General features: G+C 42.9%; 1 long non-coding RNA gene across 1 annotated transcript; it reads right to left on the bottom strand.

The window, feature by feature from the left end:
• LOC122446756 lies at positions 1–15,901 on the bottom strand. The gene is made up of 4 exons (XR_006270995.1): positions 15,890–15,901; positions 6,891–6,901; positions 1,722–1,727; positions 1–118 (listed from the first exon to the last, which is right to left on the bottom strand). It is a non-coding gene; the product is annotated as an uncharacterized LOC122446756 (long non-coding RNA).
• Positions 15,902–19,896: the final 3,995 nt, after the last annotated feature.

The raw sequence follows: 19,896 nt of genomic DNA, 5'->3' as shown, positions 1-19,896 counted from the left end.
AAATGGACTGGAATGGGTGAATTTAACTCAGATGACCATTATATCTACTACTGTGGGCAAGAATCCCTTAGAAGAAATGGGGTAGCCATTGTAGTCAACAAGAGTATGAAATGAAGTACTTGGATGCAGTCTCAAGAATGATAGAATGATCTCTGTTTGTTTCCAAGGCAAACCATTCTATATCACAGTAATCCAAGTCTATGCCCTCACCAGTAATGCTAAAGAAGTTGAACGGTTATATGAAGACCTACAAGACCTTCTAGAACTAACATCTAAAAAAGATGTCCTTTTGGTTATAGGGAACTGGAATGCAAAAGTAGAAAGTCAAGAGATACCTGGAGTAACAGGCAAATTTGGCCTTAGAGTACAGAATGAAACAGGGCAAAGGCTAATAGAGTTTTGCCAAGAGAATGCACTGGTCATAGCAAACACTCTCTTCAAGTAACACAAGAGAAAACTCTACACTTGGACATCACCAGATGGTCAATACAGACTAATATTCTTCATGAGTATAAGACACAAAAGCGCTTGACAGAATATCAGCAAATAGAAATCAACAACACTTAAAAACAATTATACCTAAAAACATGATCAAGAGGAGTTTATTCCCAGGGACATAAGGCTGGTTCAATATGGGAAAAATCTATCAATGTTACTGTGGACCAAGAATGTCATCTGCCATTTCAGTAAACAAAGAATGCTGACTGCTATTCCAGTAAACAGCAAATGTTGCCCACCATCAAGCCATCAGCCACTGCAGCTGCTACCTCCCTATGGTGCACCCTGAGGGGAATTCAGAATGGAGAAAAACAAGATACTGGCCCTAAATAGCTAAGTTGAATATCTAAGGAATAATTTCAGTGTGGTTCAAACTCTTGTATCTTCCCATACATAGAAAAAGCACTAAAATCATCAACTTGAGATGTCTGGTTTTTTTGTGATTCAATTCAGATCAGTTCAGTCGCTCAGTCATATCCAGCTCTTTGCAACCCCATGAACTGCAGCACACCAGGCCTCCCTGTCCATCACCAACTCCCGGAGTCTACCCAAACCCATGTCCATCGAGTCGGTGATGCCATCCAACCATCTCATCCTCTGCCGTCCCCTTCTCCTCCTGCCCTCAATCTTTCCCAGCATCAGGGTCTTTTCAAATGAGTCAGTTCTTCCCATCAGGTGGCCAAAATATTGGAGTTTCAGCTTCAACATCAGTCCTTCCAATGAACACCCAGGACTGATCTCCTTTAGGATGGACTGGTTGGATCTCCTTGCAGTCCAAGGGACTCTCAAGAGTCTTCTCCAACACCACAGTTCAAAAGCACCAATTCTTCGGTGCTCAGTTTTCTTTATAGTCCAACTCTCACATCCATACATGACTACTGGAAAAACCATAGCCTTGACTAGACGGACCTTTGTTGGCAAAGTAATGTCTCTGTTTTTTAATATGCTGTCTGGGTTGGTCATAACTTTCCTAAGGAGTAAGCATCTTTTAATTTCGTGGCTGCAGTCACCATCTGCCATGATTTTGGAGCCCAGAAAAATTAAGTCAGCCATTGTTTCCGCTGTTTCCCCATCTATTTTCCATGAAGTGATGGGACTGGATGCCATGATCTTAGTTTTCTGAATGTTGAGCTTTAAGCCAACTTTTTCACTCTCCTCTTTCACTTTCATCAAGAGGTTCTTTAATTCTTCTTCACTTTCTGCCATAAGGGTAATTTTATGACCCTCAACTACATACTGATGTTGTTTTTCATGACAAACTCCTATCTATCCTGGCTTCTCTCTTACCTCTTAGGAGCAGTTCCTCAGAGCTGTCTGAAAGGCCGTCTTTCAGGCTTTGGTCCTCAGTAGGGTCCCTGAATGAAACATGACTCAGAAGTTTTAGGTTGAGCATTTTTCTTCAGTTGAAATAATCCACCATACTAACAGACTAAAGAATAAAAATCACATGATCATACCAATAGATGCAGAAAAAGCATTTGATGAAGTTCAACACCCAGTCATAATAAAAATTCTCAGAAAAATAGAATAAAGTTCTTTAGGCCAGACAAATATCATTTCTTAATTTGGTAAGACATCTACAAAAACTTACAACTAACATTCTACGGTAAGGTGAAAAACTGAATGCTTTCTCCCTAAGATCATGAGCAAAGCAAGGATATCCACTTTCACATGTCCTATTCAATATGACACTAAAACTTCTCACCCTTAAAGTCAACTCAAGGAAAGGATATAGTTGGCGTAAAGATTGAAAAAGAAGAAATAAAACTACCTCTATTTGCAGAGGAAAGGATTGTCAATGTAGAAAATACCAACAAATATATAAATAAACACCTGGAACTAATAAGTGAGTTCCACAAGTTCACAAAATAAAAGAAAAACATAAAACAATTATAGTTCTATATACTAGTCACTAACATGTGGAACTGAAATTAAAATACAATACCATTGATAATTATCCAAAGACAATGGAATACTTAGTGGTGAATCTAACAAGACATACATAGGACCTGTTGATTTTTTTAAAATGCACAAGAAAGTTGCAAGTTAAGTTTTATTTCGGGCAAAATGAGGACTGCAACAGAAATAGCAGTTCAGATAGCGCTGAGAAACTGCTCTGAGGAGGTGGAAAGGGAGAAGCTAGCATATACAAGAATTTTGCAACAAAGGGAAGGTAGTCAGGAACATCAAAAGATTACTGTTAAAGAAAACCAGATATCCTAAGTTAAGGAATTTAATGTCTTTGTATTTGTTGTTTAGTTGCTGTGTTCGACTCTTTTGTGACCCTGTGGACTATAGCCTACCAGGCTCCTAGGCAAGAATACTGGAGTGGGTTGCCAGGCCCTCTTCCAAGGAATCTTCCCAACCCAGATATCGAACCTTTGTCTCTACAGTTTTACAGTCAAAGGAGAAGTGGGGAGGGGGAGAAGACCTTCTTTGTCTTTCTCAAGTAGACTTCATGCTTCCATCATCATCAGTGCCTCCTGCAGGTTGGGCAGGGGAATTTTTTTGTCCCTACATGGTCAAGCTAGGTCCACAAATTATTGGATTTTTTTTTTTTTTTATGTATTCAGAGAGCATGTCCTAGGGATCGCTAATTTACTGAGCTCCCTGGGCAGGATGTGGTTCTTATGCCACCACTGTTTTGTTGTTTGGGGGCGTGTCTCACACTTCTGTTGCATGGTTTTGTTGCTAAGCAAACCAGCTTGGTTTTGTGGTTAAGCAAACCTGACTTCTTGAATGATCATTAATTTACAGGGGTATCCCATATTTTTTCTACTTACAGCCCCCTAGTGGGATTAACTATATAATTACCTCCTTTGTCCCTTCACTGTATCCCTATCAAAACAACCAATTATGACTCTCTCTATGATATTGCATCCAGCCCCACCCCTCACTTCCATCTTTGAGTAATTAGAATGTATTCATCTGTGCCTTGTGGAAGTCCAGATACCACTGTCTAAAGTAGTTCTTTAATCTGCCTTTCTAGTGGTCCCATCACAAATGGCTCAATTGAGCCTGGCACGCCCCATGCTTGGTGTGATTTTCTACACAGTACACTCATTATGGGTGGATAAGACAAATGATCTCATTAATAAAGAAAGCTACAATCAAAGCATTTTGTCCAAGACTCGGTAACCCCCATTAGAAGGAAAATACATTTTCTGTTTGAGAAACCTTGGATTTAAGTCTTCCATTTGGAGGATGGAGAGTATAAAGAAAGGACTCTGTAGCAACAAATTCATCCAAATCTTTATACAAGGTAAAGATTTGCTACCAACCTATTGTTTGGAGCTCTTCAGATTAAACTTTTAAGTGGAAAGCAGTCTGGGGTGTCAAGGTGACAGCATCGTCCTGCCTCAGAACTCCTGTGTGCCCTTTATATTATCAAGGAATCAAGTGTTAATAATCATAAACACTTTGTGATAGAAACCACTTTCACCCCTCTTGGCTTCATTACACACTGCTCTGAAAATGTTTCAAATTCTTCCAAAGACAACTGCCTGGGGAGTAGTCATAGAACATTCTCCTTCAACCTGCTTATTAACCCAGCAAGCAACAGCTTCGGAATTATGCACCTGTGATCAGGCCAAATGTGGTAGGAACATCATTTACCCCTGTCTCCTCAGAGACAAAAAAACAAACAAACAAACTCTGCGTTGCACATCAGCCTCATTTTTTTTTCCCTTGCTCTCTGCCCAGAGATCCAGCCCCATCCCTTAAAAGGCTGTTTATTCAGAGAGACACACGTAGTTGGCTTGTGCAAACCAGGCATAAAAGACACAAGAGCAATTTATTCTGGTTAATAAGCTGGGAAAAGACAGTTAGAGGTCAACTGTATGGTGGCCACAGAAGGGTGTCTTGTTGGTGAGTGTCTCATGTCATGGCAGATACTGTTAATTGTTTACCTACCCAATAGCCACCCCCCACCCGCCTTCTTTATTGACTAGAAAAGAACTATTTGCTCCAGGTATCAGGCAGGTGGCCCTGGGATTTAGGAAAGAATGATTTGCTACCGGCCCTGACAGATGAACAAATTAGAATTTCTCTACACAAACGTTGGGAGGCAGCTTCAGGATCCTCAGGTGATTGTCAGCTCCTGGTCGTCTTGCCCTTGTGTAATCGTCTCCTGCACTGAACAAGGCTGATGTGTGAACAACAGGCTACTGTGGAAATGGTAGGGAACACTGGTTGGCAGAGCTGAGGACCCCTAGGAATAAAACTTCTCTTAAAACGAAACAAAACCTGAATCAGCCGAGGCCCTCTGGCCTGATGAGAGCTGCCTTTGGACCCACATAACCTTTTTAGCCAGGAGGAAGAAAAGAGTGGATACTCTTACAATGTATGTACTCTGTGTTGTCACTGGACTAAGTGCTTTATTAAAATTATTTTAGTTGATTCTCACCATACTATGTGTGGGCATATGATATGTCGGCATTTTCCTCCTGATAAAGAACCCAAGGCACAGAGAATTTAAGTAACTTGCGGGAGGTCACCAATGAGCTAATCGGCAGTGGGGAAAGAAATTCATTCCAGGTCTCTCTCAGTCCAGAGCTCCAGCTCCTTACACTCAGGATGTTGCTATTTCCAAAAAAGTAAACAAACACAGTGGACCCTTGACTAATCTAAGAAGAACTAAAGAGCATTTGGATTAGATCATAAATACTGTGGATTCTTTACTCTTTGGTACTCTAGTTGAAGTCAGGAGATACTGCTCTTTCCATACACACATCTTCAGCCTTCAAGGAAGCACCTCTAGGTGCCAAAAAAAAAAGCCTGGAAACAGCTTTTTTGGGGAAAAAAAAAAAAAGAGACCATTCCTGAAAACTTGGACTGGCAATGCTCTGGAAAGTGACAAGCCAGAGAGCACCAGTGCTTGACTGCAACCTAGGGGTTTCCTGGTGTGTGGTTATGTGCCAGTGAGCAGAAGGGGCTTCACACACTAGGACTTGAAGCCCATCTTGAAACCATTCCTGAGATGTGGTCAGTTCAGCAAATAGCACACTTTGGTATAAGCCTTTTTTTTTTTTTGTTATAAACCTTTTATAGTAAGATAATAGCCTGGTGGTTAAGTGCCAATTCAGGGTGTTTGCATGCACATTGTTTCCACTAGCTGCATAATCTGGGGTGCATTTGTTTAGCCCGTAGGCCTCAGCTTTCCCATCTGTAAAATGGGGATAATTGGGTTGCTTGTATGCAATTATGTATGTCTTATGCTTGACTTATGGAAAGTATTCACTCATCTTTACATATCTTTATAATCATCATTACTGTACAGTGATGCAGGTCACTGAAGGAAGAGGCAGAGTTTCAACAATAAAAGGGAGACAGTCCTTACCATGTCTCCATATTCCTTGAAGCAGAGCTGGAAAGGCAGGATGGACTTGGCCTCCCTGCTGCCCTGGGCCCTCCCTGTTGGATTGTCATTCCTCTGCAGAAGCAGCCCCACCCATCTGCTGAACATTCCCAACCAGGACAGGAGGCTCTCATGGCCTCAACCCAGCAGCTGTATCACAGTTGAACCTCTTGCCAGATTTCCAGTGAATCCCAGGCCACCGCTTCTCCCATCCTTGTCCATCCGACCTGGCTTCTGACTGGTTTTCCTTGCTGAACACTTGTCTGGGGCTGTGTCCCCAGCATGGATCTCACGGTCCCCTGCCCAGAGGCTGGGGGAACAGGCTCCGACACGCTTAGATGACAGCTGAGCCCCGTCCCCTGTGAGGGCCGACTGTCGGAAGAATGACGGCTCTCTGTTTAACGGAGCAGCTGCCACCCTGACTCCCTCACCCGACGAGCACATGCCCTGCCCCTGCGGATCACCAGCTGCTTTGCAGAAAGGTTCTCCAGTCCTGCGATGACCTAATCTGGCTTCCTTATCATCCCCAAAATATGATACCGCCGAGGTCCCTGTGGGTCTTGCAGATATACTGACAAATGACATTCTATACACAAGACAAGTTGCTTATAATTAAACAGACTTGCTTTTCAGTTCCTGGGCCCTACTTCATGACAGATGGCAGCTAGCCATCTGGCTTAGCCACATAGACCAAAGGGATTCAGAAGCTTTCCCACTCATTAGAGCTACAGCCTTCCATTCTAGACAGCACCCCTTAGTGGATCTACTATAGCACAATCTCTCAGCTCCACCTGTTTGGTGTACCCCAGGCAAGCCCATAGGCTCTTCTTGATTTCAGTTCCTGTTACTGATTGCTATAGGAACACGGGAACTGGTAACCACATGAGAAACTGAGAACGCTCAAACTACCGCACAATTGTAGTCTTATCACACGCTAGTAAAGTAATGCTCAAAATTCTCCAAGCCAGGCTTCAGCAGAACGTGAACCATGAACTTCCAGATGGTCAAGCTGAATTTAGAAAAGGCAGAGAGGAACCAGAGATCAAACTGCCAACATCCGTTAGATCATCAAAAAAGCAAGAGATTTCCAGAAAAACATCTATTTCTGCTTTATTGACTATGCCAAAGCTTTTGATTGTGTGGACCACAACAAATTGGAAAATTCTTCAAGACATGGGAATATAAGACCACCTGACCTCCTCCTGGGAAATCTGTATGCAGGTCAGGAGGCAACAGTTAGAACTGGACATGGAATAACAGAGTGGTTCCAGATAGGGAAAGGAGTATGTCAAGGCTTATCTTGTCACCGTGCTTATTTAACTTATATGCAGAGTACACAATGAGAAACGCTGGGCTTGGTGAAGCACAAGCTGGAATCAAGATTGCTGGGAGAAATATCAATAACCTCAGATATGCAGATGACACCACCCTTATGGCAGAAAGCAAAAAAGAACTAAAGAGTCTCTTGATGAAAGTGAAAGAGGAGAGTGAAAAAGTTGACTTAAAACTCAGCATTCAGAAAACTAAGATAATGGCATCTGGTCCTATCACTTCATGGCAAACAGATGGGGAAACAGTGGAAACAGAGAGAGACTTTATTTTGGGGGGCTCCAAAATCACTACAGATGGTGACTGCAGCCACGAGATTAAAAGATGCTTGCTCCTTGGAAGAAAAGTTATGACTAACCTAGACAGCATAGCTATGATATTTCCAGTAGTCATGCATGGATGTGAGAGTTGGACTGTAAAGAAAGCTGAGCATCAAAGAATTGATGCTTTTGAACTGTGGTGTTGGAGAAGACTCTTGAGAGTCCCCTGGACTGTAAGGAGATCCAACCAGTCCATCCTAAAGGAAATCAGTCCTGAATATTCATTGGAAGGACTGATGTTGAAGCTGAAACTCCAATATTTTGGCCACCTGATGTGAAGAACTGACTCATTGGAAAAGACCCTGATGCTGGGAAAGATTGAAGGTGGGAGGAGAAGGGGATGACAGAGGATGAGATGGTTGGATGGCATCACCAACTCAATGGACATGAGTTTGAGTAAACTCCGGGAGTTGGTGATGGACAGGGAGGCCTGGCATGCTGCAGTTCCTGGGGTAGCAAAGAGTCAGACACGACTGAGCAACTGAACTGACTGAACTGAACTGAGAAACTGAGCCTGACTCTGGAATATTATAGAATCCAAATTTATAATAAATGGTCTTGGGCTTGGGTCTGTATTATTAAAGGGAAATGATTCGTGGATGCTTGTTAAAAAACAGCAAGACAGAGTTTATTCAAGACTATTGCAACAGAAGAGAGACTAAACTCAACTTTCAATATAAATGGAGATAGGAGGGGATTTATAACCAGGGCAGGATGAAGGAGACACTTGAGGAACTTGATGAAGTATCAAGAGTTGGGAAGAAGAGGAATTTGATTGGCTCTTGATAAAAGTGGAGCAAAAGGAGTTTGATTGGAAGTCAAAGGGTGATTGGGGAAAATTCTTCATAAACTGGTTTAGAAGGATTATTTGGTGAAACTAGACTTCGCAGGCCAAGGATGCACTCTAGTCAAGAAGATCAAGGAGGGAGTCTTTGTCAGTATCAGTCAGAATCCCTAGAGAAACAGAAGCAACAGGATGTATGTATATGGAGAGGGGATGTGGGATGAGAAGGAGGGAGAGCAGGAAGGAAAAAAAAGAGAAAGAGATTTATTTTAAGGCATTGACTCATGTAATTATGGAGACTGGCCAGTTTGAAATCCATAAATCAGGCCAGCCGGCTGGAAAACTCAGGCTGAATGTCTATGTTACAGTCTTGAGGCAGAATGTCTTCTCTGGGAAATCTCAGTTATTTGCTCTTAAGGCCTTTCATGGATAGATTGAAAACCACCCACATTATGGAGGGTAATCTGTTGGTTTATTTATTATTTTTTTTTTACTGTACCACTCAGCATGTGGGATCTTAGTTCCCAGAACAGGGATCAAATCTGCACACCCTACTTTGGAAGTGCATAGTCTTAACCAGTGGACGTCTAGGGAAGTCCCCGCTTCATCCCTGCTTTATTTTTGTGATCTGCCTTTTTTTTCCCCAAGTCAATTCATTGTAACTGTCAATCATTATCTATAAGTCACGTTCGTAGCAATATCTAGACTAGGATTTAACTGGAAGACTGGCACCCTCTTTGAACCACCTTGACATAAAATCACAAGGTTCAAAGAAAGTACAGTATGTGAAAGGCCAGTGGGCATGTCCAGTCCCCTTTGACTTCTGAGGGGTGCTCACCAGCCTCCTGATCCCGGTTTTAGAGAAGATGATACAGAGGACCCCTCTCTACAATGGTCCTCTTTATAGCCCAGAGATTAAAGTGAGGTAGAGAATACTTGTGCCTTTGCACAAGTGGACATCTTTTTTTCAGGCACCCACTGTTCTGGGAACATCTGCCTCCCTCAGCAAAGGTGTTTTGAGCTGTTTCATACAGATGCACTGCCAAGGAAAGGGAAAAAATAGTCACTTGAACCTAAAAGCAAGGCCTCGTCCCTGAGACATTGAGGTTTGGCAAAAATGCTAAGAACACTGATGCAGGCACCACAGTGTTATTTAGAGGTAAGAGCAAGGAAGGATTAGGCCACAGACCTAATGATCAGGGACGATTGAAATGAAAAATCTCACTTCTCATATATGCTACTGTCTCCTGACTCAAAAATTAGCTTCTAGACTTGGCAGGTGGGAAAAAACACACAGATAGAAATGGCCATCATCCTCCCCCAAATAGGAAATTGGCATGGAGCATCTTACTGGTCTGCTGAATCTTCACAACAATAATCCACAGGGTGAAAGCTAAGCCGCTCAGGACCAAGTCCCCGTGGCTGGCTGGCTGCTGCTGCTGCTTCACCAGACACTTCAACTCCAGCAGGACGGGCTTGACTTTATTTCGCGGTGAGTCCCTCTAGTCAGAAGACTGAGATGGTCTTCAAGTAAGCAAGGGAGTGAGTATAATTTTCCATCTGTGATGGATTTTCTTGCTGTTATTATAAAGCAGGATGTTTGTCTTTAGAAACACAGCTCTCTAGGCTTTACTTGCTACATCCTGTTCTCCCGGAACTTAGACATTAACAGTTGGGCTGAGGGACAAAGCTGAGAGACGCCAGGTCTGGCTCCTTCTTGATAACCAAGCCTGATTGGATCAGGCTAAACCTGTGGGAATGCCTCTCTTCTCATTCACTCACAAAGGCACTTTTAAAATGTATTTTGAATGCTTATTACGCACCAGGCACCACTCTGGGTGCTAGGCCATCAGCAGAGACCACACAGCCTCTACCATCCTGAACTGACCTGTCTTGTAGAACCTCTGCTCTCATGACCCCAGGGGTCAGATGTGTCCACATTGGCCTGTTTTCAGCTTGTTTTCAGTCCAGATTCAAGATGGGCTTTCTCACCCTAGCTATGTTTGAGCCATGAAGCAAAGCATGAGAAAACTTCCCTACCAGGAATGGAATCTTCACCCCCTACAGTGGAAGCTTGGGGTCTTAATCACTGGAGCGTCAGGGAATTCCTTGCATATTTTAAATAATATTTTGAAAGATTTGTCAAATAGCACTTCATGGTATATAGAGATCTTTAAAATCGGAAAATGCAGAATAGTAAAAAAAGAAAAGTAATCCTTCCCATTGATACATCCATACCCAGAGATAACAACTATTAACATTAGTATATCGGTATATTTCCTTCCAATTTTTTCCCAATATGTATAGAATTGAAAACATACTACCCATCTTTGTAGTGGGAAGAATTGGCTATTATCTCCATTTCCTCCAGAAGGACTTGGAGGATCAAAAGCCCTTGGCTGAGGATGAAGCGAAGGCATTGTTAGAAGCATCATTTCACAGCTCCTTTCCGAGTAACCAAGGGAGCTTCCTCTGGGGCATAATGTGGCTCCTTTAGTTTTCAGGCCAGGCCCAAGGAGAGGCAGGAAATAAACCAGGCATGACACAGCCTGACAATGTGGCATACAGACTCCCAGGAAATAGGGAGGTGCACTTCTAATTAGGGAGCTGCTCAGGGAAGAAGTCCCTGCTCATTGTGGGTTTGGACACTGTCTCTGACTACTAGCATTGCTGTTTGTCCTTGGGACATATGGGTGTTGACGCTGGGTTTAACAGCTGCATCATTTGAGGAAGCTGGATGTAACAGGTGCATCCCTGGTAGGAATGTGGCAAAGGAAAGCTGACCCAATGACGGCATCTACCTCGATCCTCGACATCTGAGGACCAAAGTCCCTCCCGGCCCAGGATGTGCAGGGGACTAGATTATGGGGTAGGAGCTCCCCATCATCCTTGCAAAGCCCAGCGGATGACAGACTTGGGTCTGGGGTAAAGGCATGGGTGTGGGGAGTGAGAGGGCTTCCTCAGTGGCTCAGCAGTAAAGAATCTGCCTGCAATGCTGGAGATGCAGGAGACTCGGGTTCAATCCTTGGGTGGGGAAGACCCCCCTGGAGAAGGGCATGGCAACCCACTCCACTATTCTTGCCTGGAGAATCCTATGGACAGATGATCCTGGCGGGCTACAGTTCATAGGGTCGCAAAGAGTTAAACATGACTGAGCATGCACATGATGATATACTGTTCCTCAGATGGGAGCTGTGTTGCTCAAAAGTTGAGTGGGGGTTTAAAGAAGGAGGCATCACCACAGCGGAGCTGGTGCAAGAAGGGGACCTAGAGCTAAATTAGGACCTGGGTCATGCTCTGAGGGGCCCCTCTGTGAGCAGCTCCTCTCTTTGGCACTGTTTCTTTGGATTCTAGGGAGAAATGCTAATTACCACCTTCCATGAGACAAATCCTCTTCTTTTATGCCCTAATCAAAGGCCCTGAATGACATCAGGGATCAGGAGGCCCAGGTCAGAGTAGACAGATGCCACTGCAAGGAGAAGGCTTTGCCTTCTGGAAAAAAAAGGAGATAACTGCATACCTGTACCACAGAAGCCTTGCTTTTGTGGTTACTGTTTAAAAGAAGAAAAGAAAGAATGTGAGGACTTCAGTAAAGAAAGACACAAAGAAAGGAAATCTACTGATAACATACTCCCCCTCTAAGGAGACAATTGTCAACGTGGACATAATCAGGTAGCCTGTTTATTGATTTAACCAAAATAGTAATGGAACTATATTGGGAGAATGGAAGGAGGGAATGATGACGCAAGAAAGCTAAATCATGATCCGAAGGAAGTAAAGAGAGAATGTCTAAAATTAATAAATGATGAATAAAAGTGCTCGTCCAGGGAGAGCTGGGCTGTGGTCAGTGGCGGTGCAAGATACTGCTTTATCATCCTCCCCTTCCTTCTCCTTCTCCTCTTAATTCTCTTAGCCATGTTTGTGCATAACTTTTACCAAACAATTACAATCTAGGAAATTATTTGGGAAATGGAAATGTGCTTGTTTATATGGCTGGTACATGGAGAGAAAGTCTTGGGGACTACAGGAGGGAGGTAGAAGAGGGGGCTTCCTGCATGACTCCCCACCTGCCAGCCCCCATGTGTGAGCTGTCTTGGAGGACGAGCAACAAGCAGCCACCTAGTCAATAGAATCTAGGAACAGCTTGAATGCTGAGGACGTCCAGCAAGGACCCCTCCTGAGATACCCAGGTCAGACCTTCTCCTGACTTGTGTAAGTGAGAGGAAGCTGGTCTTGGATGGGGAGGTTGAGGCTGACCCTGATGTTTCACATAACTCTATGACTTGCTTTTTTCACTTATCTTACAGGCATTTTTTCATTATATATATATATATATCCACTTATATTTTCAAATTTCCCTTTGGACATTAGATTGAAGCGATACCTGGTCTCCTGTTGTGACTATTCCATGTTCGTGGCAGAGCCCAAAGCAGCTCCGCTGGGTAAGAGCTTAGGAGTACCAGTCCCATCTTCTGGGCTGCAGTCCTGGCTCTGCCACTTTCTAGACGTGTGACTTTGGGGACACACAGCTTCAGTTCCCACCTCTGTAAAATGACCTACTTCACAGGGCAGTTGTGAGATTTAAATAAACGGATACATGCCAAGTGCTTAAAATAGCATCTGTTCCATAATAAGCACTCAATAAATTTTAGCTATCACTTAAAAAATATTTAACCATCCTCATTTTTAAATTTAGTTTTTTTTTCGCTAAAGCTCACTTTGATAAACATCCTTGTACAATTTTTTTTGGTGAAACAACACAATTAATTTATATATATTATAGAAAAAATCAACAATGCGGATGAACAAAAAAAGGAAAAAGAAAAGAAGAAAAGCTGCTTGTAACATTACGCCTCAAGACAACCAAAATATATTTGGTATATAAATTTCATGTGTTTTTCCTATATATGTGTACACACACACACACACACACAAACTCTTTACAAAATGAATCTTGTGATACTGTTTTATGATTTTCTTTCTACCAGTTAAGAATAATCATGAACATTTGTCAGGAAAAAAAGGCAACCACCTAGTTTTTATTAGCTGCTTAGTATTCCCTTGTATATTTATATCATTCTTTATTAGCACTCACTGTTTCGATTGCAAACAACATTTTATTATTCAAATTGTTTATATATGGTGGGATAAGAAGATAAGCAGTCTCCTCAGGTGCAGAAGAATACAGTTTAAAACTTTCTGTTTAATTATCACAAAGTAGTCTCTATCAAGTGGAGCAATGACAAGAATTTAGACCTGCCATCTAAAAAGTTCTGCCATCTCTTCTGGTCTGTATCTCTTATTAGAGATATTAATATATTGCCAGTCAATATTTAGTCGTCTTCTGAAATGGGGATCTGGGTTGATGGGAGCATGGTGTGTGTTGGGAGGAAGGGGCTAGTTCTGAGGCAGACCTTGGAGCTCTGTTTAGCATGAAGCCTCTGGGGGTCCCTCTCTACCACCTGAGCCCTTGACCCCTGACTCCTGCAAACCCTCTGAGCCTAGCCACTTTCTCCATTAGTCTCCTGGACAGTCTGTCTTCACCAGTACTCATCAATCTTCAGTACATAGAGCAATTAACTGGAGAGCTTGTCAAAACAGATTCCTGGTATCACACCCAGAGGTTCTGATTATAGGTCTGAGCTAGGGCCGAGAGTGTGCATTCGTAACAAACTCCCAGGTAAGGCAGGTCCAAAGCCCATAATTCGCAGAGCCCTGGTCCACGTCTCCATCACAACCTCTGCTTTGGGGTCACTTTGCTCTCACGAGGTGGTCCTATGGCTGGCTCATTGATTTCCAGCTCAGCTGCCTACCCCATGTGTCAATGCATGCCTGCTCAATCATGTCCTAGTCTTTGCAACCCCATGGACTGTAGCCCACCAAGCTTCTCTGTCCAGGGGAATTTTCCAGACAAGAATACTGGAATGGGTTGCCATTTCCTCCCCCACGGGATCTTCCTGACCCAGGGATCACACCCAGGTCTCCTGAATTGCAGGTAGATTCTTTATCATCTGAGCCAACAGGGGAGCCCAGAGAACAGTATGGAGGTTCCTTAAAAAACTAAAAATAGAGCTACCATGCATGCATGCATGCTCAGTTGCTTCAGCCTTGTCCAACTCTTTGCAACCCTATGGACTGTGGCCTGCCAGGCTCCTCTGTCCATGGGATTCTCCAGCTAAGAATACTGCAGTGGGCTACCATTTCCTCTTCCAGGGGATCTTCCTGATCTGGGGATCAAACCCAAGTCTCCTGCATTAGCAGGAGGATTCTTTACCACTGTGCCCTGGGGAAGCCCACCCCATGTGTTACTGGGAACTTCAGAGGATTTCTGGATTCCTTGCATTCTACAAGAGAAGCAGGAGTTGGGGCTGGGGACATGCTTCCTCTAGCTCCCCCTTGGATGAGCATTCCGTGCTGCTTCTTCTCCCTAGAATGAGGGGGGAACTCCCTCTGAGAAGCATCCTTACAAAGTACTAGTTGGGAGGAGAAACATAAGCTCCCTGTGCTTTAGGCTTTTGAACAGAAGAGGCAGTTTATCTCGATGAATCTTCCCCCATTTTAACATTAAGATCAAATGTAGGGAGGGGTAACACAAGGACCCTGGCATTGTTTGTATCTCTAGCGGTCCTCTCCTTTCCTCCTCGTCCTTTTGAAAGAACCAAAAAGGTTTTTTCTTCATTTCTCCCTTTGTCTGAAAATCACTTTCCCATTTCTAATGCCTCCTTCTTCCTATGGTGGACATTTGACTGCCTTCCCTGGGGCCATAATGGCAGAGTGGCTTCTGGGAAACATGAATTAGAGAATATTAAAATATATACAGTTTAATGTTTTCAAAAGATTGTCTCTGATACAAGCATAATTGTGTTATCTTTTTTTTATTACATTTGCCAGACATTTGTCTATTTGTTTATGCTTCTTTATTTGGTTTGATTTATTACTTCTACTTTTTTTTCCTATTTTCAAATTCAATAACACTGTTACTTTTTTTTTTTTTTGGTTGCTCTGCACAGTTTGTGGGATCTTAGTTCTCTGACCAAGGATCGAAACTGTGTCCCCTGTAGTTTAGTCTTGGTGTCCTAAACAAAGAACCACAGGAAATTCCCAATATTTTTACCTTTATGACATCCTTCCATTTTATATTTTTACTTAATTTTTTCTAACATCTTGAACAGAAAGCTTAGTTTATTAGATTTCACCATCTTGAACTTTAAAAAATATATTTCACAGTCACATATGGTACAATAGGCAATTTTGCATAGATGGGATCATGTCACATGGACACCATCTCTACTCCCCTCAGTTACATCATGCCTTTGCATCAGCCTGCATCCCTTTGCCTTTTTCTTCTTATTGAGCATCTGAGGCTAGAAGTTTATCCCTTTAAATAGTTTTGGTTGTATCCTATTAGTTCAACATATAGCATTCTCACTGTCTTTAATTTCTATAAGCATTAAATTCTGGCTGTAGGTTGCCACATGAATAATGTGAATTTGAACATAATGCAAATTTAGATCTATTGAGATGGTGCTTTGCTCCTCCCTTCCTCTGAGCCCTCTTCTTCCTTCTCAAATAGGGGGCAGCTAGAATTCTTTCACTTTGCACCTGGCTTTTTCCCCTTGACATTGTGACTTAAAGGAAGCCCCATTCCAACACATGGAGACTTGCTCATTGCTATTAACACCATTACATTTCTTTCACCTTAACTTTTGGAAAAACATCTTGGGTCATTCTTGGAAACCCCCAAAGCTGCCTCCTCCTCCCCACACTGTAGCTTCCAGTAAGAGATACCCTGTGCAGTCCCCGTGCCCTCAGGGACTGGCTCACCCTGGCTTTCCTGCCACTGGTGGAGAGAAACGAGCCAGTTCTAGCCACAGCGCTCTATTTCTCCCACAGAACAGATCAGCTGAAAAGGGAAATGGCTTTTTCTGGAAGGGAGTTTGTGGACCTTCAACAATGACATGCTGACGCCTGGCAAGGAGCCCAGAGTCACAAATCCTCCCCAGTCATAGAAGGCAAATAGTGTTTATATGGGGAGGGCAAGCCTCAGTAATATCAAATCAGCAGTCCTTTCTGCTTTGTCTGCGTGTTTATCCTGTAAGAAAAACGAAGGGTCACTTTCCACAAGGACCTGTCAGCATCCTTCTCAGGGCCCAGAGCTGCAGAATATCTCAGTTTCCTGACTCCTTGATCATACAGGTTATTGTGTTCTCACTTCCTAAAAATCAGCCTTTTTCTCCCTAATTCAACAAGTATTTTTAAGTACTCACTATCGTATTCTAGGCATCAAGAATATACCCATACAGGAAGATCTTTGCTTTCAGTCTAGTTTCCATATTTTTTAATTTTTCAGACTTCTTTCTTACATACTCTAAAACCTGTTGGCCACTTCTTGTATGATAAGTTCGTGAAGTGAAATGAAGTGTTAGTTGCTCAGTTGTGTCCCACTCTTTGCAACCCCATGGTATGTCCATGTCCATAGAATTCTCCAGGCAAGAATACTGGAGTGGGTTGACATTCCATTCTCCAGCGGAACATCCTGACCTAGGGATCAGACCCAAGGATCAAACCCAGGTCTTCTGCATTGCAGGCAGATTCTTTATCATCTGAGCTATCATAATATGTTCATTGGAAAGTAATTTCGTGGGAAGGATTAAAAAACTTTGTTCAATTTCCTGCTTGCTTTTAGTTCCTATGCCTTCTTCCAGACATGTCCTTGGATCAGGTTTTTCAAGCAAAATCTCCTGGCTTTCTTGGCTTAGTGCCTTGGTGCTCTGGATGATGCAGAGGAGGAAGCTGAAGGGAGAAGGGATCAGACACTTCACTGAAGTTGCCTATGGCAGAGATTGCCTCTAATACACATTCTCCTTTTCTTTGTAGGCATAGATTTTTTTTTTTATCTGAGCACAGAACTATAGAGAGGAATGAATGCATTTGCCAGCCTCCCTACAACTAGGTGTGGTCTGGATCTAAAATTTGGCTGAGGAAATAAAAGAGGAAGTGTCCTGTCCACTTTCCGAAATCTTCCTTAAGAGACTGCTGGAGCAGGGATTTGCCCTGTCTTCATTTCTTTCTCCATCTTACTGTTTAGAACACAGTTGTTGACTTAGATCTTGAAGATGGGAGCCACATCCTAGGGATGGTAGGGGAACTTCAAGAGAAACTGATGGTGCCAAGCCCCCATACCAGCTGATACTGGGCTACTTAGACCTTGACTTTTCCTTGAAGAAGAAAGAAATTTTGGTGTAGTTGTAACCTCTGTCAGGTTGAATTTTGCTGATTTTTTTTCCTGTCCCTACTGTATTCTATATCATAAACTGCCATCCACTCAAAATTCTCAAGAAATATATTTTCAGGTTTATTTTTAAATCTCTGCTATTACTAATGGCAAGGGTTGATTTATAAGTGTTGATTTAAAAGCTATCAGCTTGGGACTTCCCTGGTGGTTCAGTGGCTAAGACTCCATACTCCCAATGCAGGGGGCCCTGGTCAGGGAAGTAGATCTCACATTCTACAACTAAAGATCCTGTGCACTGAAACTAAGACCCAACACAGCCAAATAAATAATCAAATAAATAAAAAAATAATAAAAGCTATCAGCAATTCTCAGCCCCCTGCCTTTCCAACCTATTCAGTAAATTCTCCAACTTGAAACCTCAGCCCTAACCTCAGTCTTACCCAGTGTGGGTGAGCCTGAGATGGGGATATGGAGTGTTCCTGTGGAGCAGGGCAGGGAGTACAGAGGAGTCTGGAATTGTCTCTTTCAGGAGCTTGGATTCCAATTTGCCCAGGTTACTCAGGTGATACTCTGGACGCCATGTTCTCAGCCCAGCGCCTGCCCGACCCTTGGTGTTTTGCTTTTCCATCATGGGCAAGTCACTTACTCCTCAAGGGTGCACTTCCTCTTCCACGTCTGTTGTAAGAACTAGCTGCCGGTCAGTGCCCTCAGATGGGAATCCTCTCCATGACTGGTCCTGAGTACCAGGGAAATTGGAAACAGAATTGACACAGGAGCCAGTTGGGGAGAAAGGAAGAAGGCAGCCCATGGGTCACTAAGCAGATGGTTTCCTATCAGTGGCACATTATTGGCTGGAGGTTCATGGGCCCATTTACCCAGCTGAAAAGTCCAGGCTAACTTGTATAGTTTCTGACAGAAGCCTCTATGGGTTGTTGGTGCCTGGTCCCTGCACTCTGCCCAGCTCTAAACAAGATGGGTCACTTGGAAGTGGTCAGATGCTGCCAACTGGCTTAGTGTCCATATTGTTTAGAGAGCTGCTTTTGGGCTCCATCACTGTATCAGACTGGGATGGATGCTAGCTCAGAATGTAACTCATATTTGCTATTTACTGTGTATGCTGGTTTGGAATCACTGCTCCCCGTTATTGGAAGTCCTCTCTACAATGTCCTCAGTGACCTGAGCCTTGGGATTACTCATCATCCCTTTCCTTCCTGATGCATTGTTGAGCCAATTGCCCGGGATCACAGACAGATTTTAGAAGCTCTGTGGTGTTTGCAGGAGCTGAGGTGAAGCCAAGTCATCCAGAAAGAGCTACTGAGCCCGAACAAGCCAAGACCGTATCTCCTGCTACCTAATCTGGAGTCTTCCACCCATAAGGTTAAACAAGGGACACAGCTCCAGTGACTAGAGAAGGCAGGAGACAGCATCTTTGAAGACCCCAATTCTTTCCCACGACCATAAGGTCTTAAAAGCTATAGCCCCCCGCCACCATCCCCCATAAATTCAGATACTTTCTTACAGAGAGAAGCAGGGAATGAATGCTGCCATTGAGATACTGGGCCTTTTAACTGAGAGATAATCAAGGTATTTAAAAGATCAGCTATGTCCAAGTTTTAAGCAGATTGATAATTTTTTTTCCCCCAAAACAAGCAGATAAGGAGTAAAAGGAAAAGTCAGATTAGTTATAATCAAATAAAGGAGTTGAACTTTCTCTGCTGGTGGTTCAGTGGGTTAAATGTGGGTTAAATATGGGTTAAATTGTGTCCCCCTAAAATTCATATGCTAAAGTCCTAACCACAGTGCTGAGTGTATATGGATTGGTAAGTAAGTATTAATCTGTATTTAAAGTGGTAGTGTATTTCCAATAAAATGATTTCAGTTAAGGTAAAATGAAATCATTAGCGTGGGCCCTAATTCAACATGCTGGTGTGCTTTTAAGAAGAGGAGAATAGGACGTAGACACAGAGGGACACAGGAAGAAGATGATCTACAAGCCAAGCAGCGGGGCCTTAGAAGAAACCAACACTGCAGACACCTTGATCTTGGACTTCCAGCCTTCAGAAGATGAGAAAAAAATTTTATTGTTTAAGCCACACAGTCTTTAGTACTTCGTTATGCAGCCCTAGAAAACTAATATATCTACACATCTGAATAACAGTGTAAATAAATTTATATTCCCATAACAACCTTAATTTTTATGTAAGTTGAAGTGTGTTATAATAATATCTAATTATTTAACACTTCCTCTGTGTCAGGCTTTGTTCTAAGTGCTTACATATATTCATTTTATTCTTTTGTTAAAATTTGTTTGTAATTGGAGGATAATCGCTTTACAATGTTGTGTTGGTTTCTGCCATATGACAATGTGAATCAG

This window comes from Cervus canadensis, chromosome 8, assembly GCF_019320065.1.
Source record: "Cervus canadensis isolate Bull #8, Minnesota chromosome 8, ASM1932006v1, whole genome shotgun sequence".
Classification (NCBI taxonomy): Eukaryota; Metazoa; Chordata; class Mammalia; order Artiodactyla; family Cervidae; genus Cervus; species Cervus canadensis.
This window is presented reverse-complemented; position numbering and strand designations above follow the sequence as displayed.